The sequence below is a fragment of the Triticum dicoccoides genome, chromosome 6B (assembly GCF_002162155.2).
Source record: "Triticum dicoccoides isolate Atlit2015 ecotype Zavitan chromosome 6B, WEW_v2.0, whole genome shotgun sequence".
Lineage (NCBI taxonomy): Eukaryota > Viridiplantae > Streptophyta > Magnoliopsida > Poales > Poaceae > Triticum > Triticum dicoccoides.
In genome coordinates, this window is record NC_041391.1 from 28532895 (window position 1) to 28543354 (window position 10460).

A 10460-nucleotide genomic window follows, 5' to 3' on the forward strand; every position below is an offset into this window, starting at 1 on the left:
GAGTCTTTGTATGCTAGTGGTAGTGGGCGCTGAGGTGGTTCCAACCAACACGATACTCTTTGTCTGCTTCCTATGGGCCTCCTTCACAATCTTAGAAAAAGGCTATTAGAAAAATCTCGAGGTTATTTTGTCTTAAATTTGTTTAGATACGGTAAAACAGGTCTAGATACGTCCGTATCTAGACAAATCAAAGACAAATAATTTGAGACGAAGTAGAAGTTAGTTGACGCCCAACACTGCTACCGGTGTTAATTTGCATACATTCAAACATTATAATAAATGCTTTAAAAAAAGATCCAATTTGTTGGGTTTCACTTGATTTCAAAGTCTATTTTTATCCATTCCCACAATATATTAGATTTCGCCGAGGTCCTGATAGATAGCACTCGGCAAACTTCTGAAACTAGGCATCTTCGTCGATTCCAGAATGAAGCATTTTAGTAATATTGTAACAAGAATTAGTTTTTCCTAATGCAACGTTCTACAACAAGACAAAAAATGTTAAACCCTGAAAATATAGCACAAATCTCAAAGCAATGGTGAATGGCGAATCCACCTGCACATGTTCGGTTAAGTGCATGGTAGAATTTCTTTTCTCCACACAAAAGAGCACCTATACTTACTTCGGTTCGATTACCATTTTTTTGCAGGGAATAAATGACCTAGTGTGGAGTAAGGACGACATTGCTGAACCGAAAGATCCGAAGATAGACGAGGAGGATATGACACTGTCACTGCCATGGCAGACTGGATTGATGTGATAGTTTTGGTGTGCACTCCGGTAGCGAGCAATGCTCGAGAGCCTGGATATGCTTGTTGTGAGTTGTCGGCCTTGATGATGTCTTGTATGTATTATGGTGCTTTAGGCCTCGTTTGCTAGGTCGGGCTTGCCATTGTTCCCGTTTTCGCCATGTTTCCTTTTAATAAACCGAGCAGTTCGGGTCCTTGTACCGTCTTGTTTATAATGATTATAACAGCTCTCATGTTATCGTTCAAAAAAGTTGTCGCTGCCATGGTCTAGACATATGGCCAAAGGGGAGCAAGAAGAGAGTCCTAAGTCTCGGTGTTGTTGCGAGTGGGTCCCATCTCATTGGCGAGGTTGCGGAGCACGTACTTCTCCATCTTCCCGGTGGACGTCTTGCACACGTTCCCGGATCCACACAATCAGCTCGTCCGCGGTAACGATGCAAGCTTCCCTAAGGCTCACAAACGCACATCGTGCCTCCCCCCAGACCTCGTCCGGACGGGCCACCACCGCCGCCTCCTTCACCGTCAGGTGCCCCTACAACGCTAATCCACCTCCATGTTGTTGATGTGTTCTCCAACACTCACGATCACGTCCTTGGACCGGTCGCGGATGTCCAGGTAGCCGTTCGGGTGCATGACCCCGATGTTCCCTGTGTGGAACCACCTGTTGTCTCGAATCGCCGCCCGGGTCGCCTTGTCATTGTTAATGTATACCCGCATTACGCAGCTGTCGCGGAGCATGATCTCGCCCATCGTGGATCCGTCATGTGGCATGCTCCGGCCCGTTTCGCTATCGAGGATGTCCACCAAGATCATCTAGGAGTTCATCTAGCAACGAGTGATTAGATGCATCTACATACCTTTGTAGATCGCGAGCGGAAGCGTTCAAAAGAACGGTGATGATGTAGTCGTACTCGACATGATTCAAATCATCGATGACCAGCGCCGAACGGACGGCACCTCCGCGTTCAACACACGTACGGAACAGCCACGTCTCCTCCTTCTTGATCCAGCAAGGGAGGGAGGAGAGGTTGAGGGAGATGGCACCAGCAGCAGCACGACGGCGTGGTGTTGATGGAGCTGCAGTACTCCGGCAGAGCTTCGCTAAGCACTATGGAGGTGGAGGAGGTGTTGAGGAGGGAGGAGGCAACCAAAGGCCAAGGCGTTCAGGTATGAAGTCCCTCCTCTCCCCCACTATATATAGGAGGGCCAAGGGGGGGTGGCCGGCCCTAGGAGATCCAATCTCCTAGGGGGTGCGGCGGCCAAGGGGGTTTCCCTCCCCCCCAAGGCACCTAGGAGGTGCCTTCCCCTCCTAGGACTCTTCCCCTTTCAAACCCTAGGCGCATGGGCCTATGTGGGGCTGGTGCCCTTGGACCATGTAGGCCAAGGCGCACCCCCTACAGCCCATGTGGCCCCCCGGGACAGGTGGACCCACCCGGTGGACCCCCGGGACCCTTCCGGTGGTCCCGGTACAATACCGATAACCCCGAAACTTGTCCCGATGCCCGAAACAGGACTTCCCATATATAAATCTTTACCTCCGGACCATTCCAGAACTCCTCGTGACGTCCGGGATCTCATCCGGGACTCCAAACAACATTCGGATTACTGCATATACATATCCCTACAACCCTAGCGTAACTGAACCTTAAGTGTGTAGACCCTACGGGTTCGGGAGACAAGCAGACATGACCGAGACGACTCTCCGGTCAATAACCAACAGCGGGATCTGGATACTCATGTTGGCTCCCACATGCTCCACGATGATCTCATCGGATGAACCACGATGTCGAGGATTCTATCAACCCCGTACGCTATTTCCTTTGTCTATCGATATGTTACTTGCCCGAGATTCGATCGTCGGTATCCCAATCCCTCGTTCAATCTCGTTACCGGCAAGTCACTTTACTCGTACCGTAATGCATGATCCCGTGACCAGACACTTGGTCACTCTGAGCTCATTATGATGATGCATTACCGAGTGGGCCCAGTGATACCTCTCCGTCATACGGAGTGACAAATCCCAGTCTTGATCCATGTCACCCAACAGACACTTTCGGAGATACCCGTAGTCTACCTTTATAGTCACCCAGTTACGTTGTGACGTTTGGCATACCCAAAGCACTCCTACGGTATCCGGGAGTTACACGATCTCATGGTCTAAGGAAAAGATACTTGACATTGGAAAACTCTAGCAAACGAACTATACGATCTTGTGCTATGTTTAGGATTGGGTCTTGTCCATCACATCATTCTCCTAATGATGTGATCTCGTTATCAATGACATCCATTGTCCATAGTCAGGAAACCATGACTATCTGTTGATCAACGAGCTAGTCAACTAGAGGCTCACTAGGGACATGTTGATGTCTGTTATTCACACATGTATTACGATTTCCGGATAACACAATTATAGCATGAATAAAGACAATTATCATGAACAAGGAAATATAATAATAATGCTTTTATTATTGCCTCTAGGGCATATTTCCAACAGTCTCCCACTTGCACTAGAGTCAATAATCTAGTTACATTGTGATGAATCGAACACCCATGGAATTCTGGTGTTGATCATGTTTTGCTCTAGGGAGAGGTTTAGTCAACGGATCTGCTACATTCAGGTCCGTATGTACTTTACAAATATCTATGTCTCCATCTTGAACATTTTCACGAATGGAGTTGAAGCGACGCTTGATGTGCCTTGTCTTCTTGTGAAACCTGGGCTCCTTGGCAAGTGCAATAGCTCCAGTGTTGTCACAGAAGAGCTTGATCAGCCCCGACGCATTGGGTATGACTCCTAGGTCGGTGATGAACTCCTTCACCCATATTGCTTCATGTGCTGCCTCCGAGGCTGCCATGTACTCCGCTTCACATGTAGATCCCGCCACGACGCTTTGCTTGCAACTGCACCAGCTTACTGCCCCACCATTCAAAATATACACGTATCCGGTTTGTGACTTAGAGTCATCCAGATCTGTGTCGAAGCTAGCGTCGACGTAACCCTTTACGACGAGCTCTTCGTCACCTCCATAAACGAGAAACATTTCCTTAGTCCTTTTCAGGCACTTCAGGATATTCTTGACCGCTGTCCAGTGTTCCTTGCCGGGATTACTTTGGTACCTTCCTACCAAACTTACGGCAAGGTTTACATCAGGTCTGGTACACAGCATGGCATACATAATAGAACCTATGGCTGAGGCATAGGGGATGACGCTCATCTCTTCTATATCTTCTGCCGTGGTCGGACATTGAGCTGAGCTCAATTTCATACCTTGCAACACAGGCAAGAACCCCTTCTTGGATTGATCCATATTGAACTTCTTCAATATCTTGTCAAGGTATGTGCCTTGTGAAAGACCTATGAGGCGTCTCGATCTATCTCTATAGATTTTGATGCCTAATATATAAGCAGCTTCTCCAAGGTCCTTCATTGAAAAACTTTTATTCAAGTAGGCCTTGATGCTGTCCAAGAGTTCTATATCATTTCCCATCAAAAGTATGTCATCTACATATAATATGAGAAATGCTACAGAGCTCCCACTCACTTTCTTGTAAACGCAGGCTTCTCCATAAGTCTGTGTAAACCTAAACGCTTTGATCATCTCATCAAAGCGAATGTTCCAACTCCGAGATGCTTGCACCAGCCCATAAATCGAGCGTTGGAGCTTGCACACTTTGTCAGCATTCTTAGGATCGACAAAACCTTCCGGCTGCATCATATACAATTCTTCTTTAAGGAAACCATTAAGGAATGCTGTTTTGACGTCCATTTGCCATATCTCGTAATCATAGAATGCGGCAATTGCTAACATGATTCGGACGGACTTCAGCTTCGCTACCGGTGAGAAAGTCTCATCGTAGTCAACCCCTTGAACTTGTCGATAACCCTTAGCGACAAGCCGAGCTTTATAGATGGTCACATTACCATCCGCGTCTGTCTTCCTCTTAAAGATCCATTTATTTTCTATGGCTCGCCGCTCAACGGGCAAGTCAGTCAAAGTCCATACTTTGTTTTCCTACATGGATCCTATCTCGGATTTCATGGCTTCCAGCCATTTGTCGGAATCCGGGCCCGCCATCGCTTCTTCATAGTTCGAAGGTTCACCATTGTCTAACAGCATGATTTCCAAGACAGGGTTGCCGTACCACTCTGGTGCGAAACGTGTCCTTGTGGACCTTCGAATTTCAGTAGGGGCTTGATCAGAAGTATCTTGATCATTTTCATTAACTTCCTCTCCAATCGGTGCAGGCACCTCAGGAACATTTTCTTGAGTTGCGCCATTTTCCGGTTCAAGAGGTAATACTTCATCAAGCTCTACTTTCCTCCCACTTATTTCTTTCGAGAGAAACTCTTTCTCCAGAAAGGACCCATTCTTGGCAACAAAGATCTTGCCTTCGGATCTGAGGTAGAAGGTGTACCCAATAGTTTCTTTTGGGTATCCTATGAAGACGCATTTTTCCGACTTGGGTTCGAGCTTTTCAGGTTGAAGTTTCTTGACATAAGCATCGCATCCCCAAACTTTTAGAAACGACAGCTTAGGTTTCTTCCCAAACCATAATTCATAAGGTGTCGTCTCAACGGATTTCGACGGAGCCCTATTTAAAGTGAATGCGGCAGTCTCTAAAGCATAGCCCCAAAAAGAAAGCGGTAAATCGGTAAGAGATATCATAGATCGCACCATATCTAACAGAGTGCGATTACGACGTTCGGACACACCATTACGCTGAGGTGTTCCAGGCGGCGTGAGTTGTGAAACTATTCCACATTTTCTTAAGTGTGCCCCAAACTCGTGACTCAAGTATTCTCCTCCACGATCTGATCGTAGAAACTTGATTTTCCTGTCACGTTGATTTTCAACCTCACTCTGAAATTCCTTGAACTTTTCAAAGGTTTCAGACTTGTGTTTCATTAAGTAGATATACCCATACCTACTTAAATCATCAGTGAGAGTGAGAACATAACGATAGCCACCACGAGCCTCAACACTCATCGGACCGCACACATCAGTATGTATGATTTCCAATAAGTCGGTTGCTCGCTCCATTGTTCTTGAGAACGGAGTCTTGGTCATTTTACCCATAAGGCATGGTTCACACGTGTCAAATGATTCATAATCAAGAGACTCTAAAAGTCCATCAACATGGAGCTTCTTCATGCGTTTGACACCTATGTGACCAAGGCGGCAGTGCCACAAGTATGTGGGACTATCATTATCAACCTTACTTTTTTTGGTACTCACATTATGAACATGTGTAGCATCACGTTCGAGATTCATAAAGAATAAACCATTCACCATAGGAGCATGACCATAAAACATATCTCTCATAAAATGGAACAACCATTATTCTCAGATTTAAAAGAGTAGCCATCTCGAATTAAACGAGATCCCGATACAATGTTCATGCTCAAAGCTGGCACTAAATAACAATTATTAAGGTTTAAAACTAATCCCGAAGGGAGATGCAGAGGTAGCGTGCCGACGGCGATCACGTTGACCTTGGAACCATTCCCGACGCGCATCGTCACCTCGTCCTTTGCCAGTTTCCGCTTATTCCGTAGCCCTTGCTTTGAGTTACAAATGTGAGCAACTGCACCGGTATCAAATACCCAGGAGCCACTACGGGCACTAGTAAGGTACACATCAATTACATGTATATCACATATACCTTTCGTTTTGCCGGCATTCTTATCCGCTAAGTACTTAGGGCAGTTCCGCTTCCAGTGACCGCTTCCCTTGCAATAAAAGCACTCAGTCTCGGGCTTGGGTCCATTCCTTGGCTTCTTCCCGGCAGCTTGCTTGCCGGGCGCGGCAACCTCCTTGCCGTCCTTCTTGAAGTTCTTTTTACCCTTGCCTTTCTTGAATTTAGTGGTTTTATTGACCATCAACACTTGATGTTCCTTCCTGACTTCTACCTCTGCTGATTTCAGCATAGCAAATACTTCAGGAATGGTCTTTTCCATCCCCTGCATATTGAAGTTCATCACAAAGCTCTTGTAGCTTGGTGGAAGCGACTGGAGGATTCTGTCAATGACCGCATCATCCGGGAGATTAACTCCCAGCTGCGTCAAGCGGTTATGCAACCCAGACATAGTGAGTATGTGCTCACTGACAGAACTGTTTTCCTCCATCTTACAGCTAAAGAATTTGTCGGAGACTTCATATCTCTCGACCCGGGCATGAGCTTGGAAAACCATTTTCAGCTCTTCGAACATCTCATATGCTCCATGTCTCTCAAAACGCTTTTGGAGCCCCGGCTCTAGGCTGTAAAGCATGCCGCACTGAACGAGGGAGTAGTCATCGAAACGTGCCTGCCAAGCGTTTATAACATCTTGTTCTGCAGGGAGAACGGGTGCGTCACAAAGCGGTGCTTGTAGGACATAATCTTTCTTGGCAGCTACGAGGATGATCCTCAGGTTCCGGACCCAGTCCGTATAGTTGCTGCCATCGTCTTTCATCTTAGTTTTCTCTAGGAACGCGTTGAAGTTGAGGACTACGTTGGCCATTTGATCTACAAGACATATTGCAAAGATTTTAGACTAAGTTCATGATAATTAAGTTCAACTAATCAAATTATTAGTGAACTCCCACTTAGATTAGACATCCCTCTAGTCATCTAAGTATTACATGATCCGAGTTAAACTAGACCGTGTCTGATCATCACGTGAGACGGACTAGTCAACATCGGTGAACATCTTTATGTTGATCGTATCTTCTATACGACTCATGCTCGACCTTTCGGTCTTCCGTGTTCCGAGGCCATGTCTGTACATGCTAGGCTCGTCAAGTCAACCTAAGTGTTTGCATGTGTAAATCTGTCTTACACCCGTTGTATTTGAACGTCTGAATAAAACACCCGATCATCACGTGGTGTTTTGAAACAGCGAACTGTCGCAACGGTGCACAGTTAGGGGGAACACTTCTTGAATTTATTGTGAGGGATCATCTTATTTACTACCGTCGTTCTAAGTAAACAAGATGCAAAACATGATAAACATCACATGCAATCAAATAATAAACGTGACATGATATGGCCAATATCACATAGCTCCTTTGATCTCCATCTTGGGGCTCCATGATCATCTTGTCACCGGCTTGACACCATGATCTCCATCATCATGATCTCCATCATCGTGTCTCCATGAAGTTGCTCGCCAACTATTACTTCTACTACTATGGCTAACGCGTTTAGCAATAAAGTAAAGTAATTTACATGGCGTTTCTCGATGACACGCAGGTCATTAAAAGAATAAAGACAACTCCTATGGCTCCTGCCGGTTGTCATACTCATCGACATGCAAGTCGTGAATCCTATTACAATAGCACGAACATCTCATACATCACATATAGATCATTCATCATTCATCACAACTTTGGCCATATCATATCACAAACCACTTGCTGCAAAAACAAGTTAGACGTCCTCTAATTGTTGTTGCAAGTTTTACGTGGCTGAATTAGGGTTCTAGCAAGAACGTCTTCTTACCTACGTTAAAGCCACAACGTGATTTGTCAACTTCTATTTACCCTTCATAAGGACCCTGTTCATCGATTCCGCTCCAACTAAAGTAGGAGAGACAGACACCCGCCAGCCACCTTATGCAACTAGTGCATGTTAGTCGGTGGAACCGATCTCACGTAAGCGTACGTGTAAGGTTGGTCCGGGCCGCTTCATCCCACAATACCGCTGAAGCAAGAAAGGACTAGTAACGGCAAGAAAGTTGACAAATCTACGCCCACAACAAATTGTGTTCTACTCGCGCAAGAAGAACTACGCATAGACCTAGCTCATGATGCCACTGTTGGGGAACGTTGCAGAAAACAAAAATTTTCCTACTCGTTTCACCAAGATCATCTAGGAGTTCATCTAGCAACGAGTGATTAGATGCATCTACATACCTTTGTAGATCGCGAGCGGAAGCGTTCAAAAGAACGGTGATGATGTAGTCGTACTCGACGTGATTCAAATCACTGACGACCAGCGCCGAACGGACGGCACCTCCGCGTTCAACACACGTACGGAACAGCCACGTCTCCTCCTTCTTGATCCAGCAAGGGAGGGAGGAGAGGTTGAGGGAGATGGCACCAGCAGCAGCACGACGGCGTGGTGTTGATGGAGCTGCAGTACTCCGGCAGAGCTTCGCTAAGCACTATGGAGGTGGAGGAGGTGTTGAGGAGGGAGAAGGAGGCAACCAAAGGCCAAGGCGTTCAGGTATGAAGTCCCTCCTCTCCCCCACTATATATAGGAGGGCCAAGGGGGGGGGTGGCCGGCCCTAGGAGATCCAATCTCCTAGGGGGTGCGGCGGCCAAGGGGGTTTCCCTCCCTCCCAAGGCACCTAGGAGGTGCCTTCCCCTCCTAGGACTCTTCCCCTTTCAAACCCTAGGCGCATGGGCCTATGTGGGGCTGGTGCCCTTGGCCCATGTAGGCCAAGGCGCACCCCCTACAGCCCATGTGCCCCCCCGGGACAGGTGGACCCACCCGGTGGACCCCCGGGACCCTTCCGGTGGTCCCGGTACAATACCGATAACCCCGAAACTTGTCCCGATGCCCGAAACAAGACTTCCCATATATAAATCTTTACCTCCGGACCATTCCGGAACTCCTCGTGACGTCCGGGATCTCATCCGGGACTCCGAACAACATTCGGGTTACTGCATATACATATCCCTACAACCCTAGCGTAACTGAACCTTAAGTGTGTAGACCCTACGGGTTCGGGAGACAAGCAGACATGACCGAGACGACTCTCCGGTCAATAACCAACGGCGGGATCTGGATACTCATGTTGGCTCCCACATGCTCCACGATGATCTCATCGGATGAACCACGATGTCGAGGATTCTATCAACCCCGTACGCTATTCCCTTTGTCTATCGATATGTTACTTGCCCGAGATTCGATCGTCGGTATCCCAATACCTCGTTCAATCTCGTTACCGGCAAGTCACTTTACTCGTACCGTAATGCATGATCCCGTGACCAGACACTTGGTCACTCTGAGCTCATTATGATGATGCATTACCGAGTGGGCCCAGTGATACCTCTCCGTCATACGGAGTGACAAATCCCAGTCTTGATCCATGTCACCCAACAGACACTTTCGGAGATACCCGTAGTCTACCTTTATAGTCACCCAGTTACGTTGTGACGTTTGGCATACCCAAAGCACTCCTACGGTATCCGGGAGTTACACGATCTCATGGTCCAAGGAAAAGATACTTGACATTGGAAAACTCTAGCAAACGAACTATACGATCTTGTGCTATGTTTAGGATTGGGTCTTGTCCATCACATCATTCTCCTAATGATGTGATCTCGTTATCAATGACATCCAGTGTCCATAGTCAGGAAACCATGACTATCTGTTGATCAACGAGCTAGTCAACTAGAGGCTCACTAGGGACATGTTGATGTCTGTTATTCACACATGTATTACGATTTCCGGATAACACAATTATAGCATGAATAAAGACAATTATCATGAACAAGGAAATATAATAATAATGCTTTTATTATTGCCTCTAGGGCATATTTCCAACAGATACTCCTTCCGTCCAGAAAAACATGTTGCGCTGGCATTTTTGCAAAAAAAAAAACATGTATCAAAATTTGCTGCACCACAATCTACAAGAAGTTTGCTGCAGCATGGAGTATTATCTATGTTACATGCTTTATTTACTGTTCCTATTGGCGAACATTAAAACCGCTCTTCTA

The 10460-nt window shown here is 46.6% G+C and overlaps 1 pseudogene; it reads right to left on the reverse strand.

Moving 5' to 3' along the window:
* Positions 1-1053: 1053 nt before the first annotated feature.
* Positions 1054-1500, reverse strand: LOC119320622 (annotated as a pseudogene).
* Between the last annotated feature and the right edge of the window lie 8960 nt (positions 1501-10460).